Source organism: Trypanosoma grayi (genome assembly GCF_000691245.1).
Source record: "Trypanosoma grayi strain ANR4 Tgr_836_V1, whole genome shotgun sequence".
In the NCBI taxonomy this organism is placed as follows: Eukaryota; Euglenozoa; class Kinetoplastea; order Trypanosomatida; family Trypanosomatidae; genus Trypanosoma; species Trypanosoma grayi.
In genome coordinates, this window is record NW_008826455.1 from 1 (window position 1) to 399 (window position 399).

A 399-nucleotide genomic window follows, 5' to 3' on the forward strand; every position below is an offset into this window, starting at 1 on the left:
TATATATATATATATATATATATATAACAATAAAAGGAGTGATGCCCACACAAAATACACACGATTGGGAGGAACTGGGAACGTGTGGAGCACACTGGGCAGGTAGGCGGCAGGAAAGCAAAGAACCAGAAGAAAAAAACAACTATATATAGATACGCCAGCACATGTGTTGCAACGGCATTCTCCTTGTTTCTTTGCCACGCCCCACACCCCACCACTGTGGTCCTTGTTCGAGCAGTATGTAGAATATGCAAGAACGCATGCATCTGCAAGTACATGCCAAGAGGCAAATTGCATGCGAGTTTGAGTTTCTTTGGTTGCCTGAATCCATCGGCCAGTCAGCCAATCAATCAGGGGCGATTGCGAGACGAAAGACCACCACACACACACACACACACA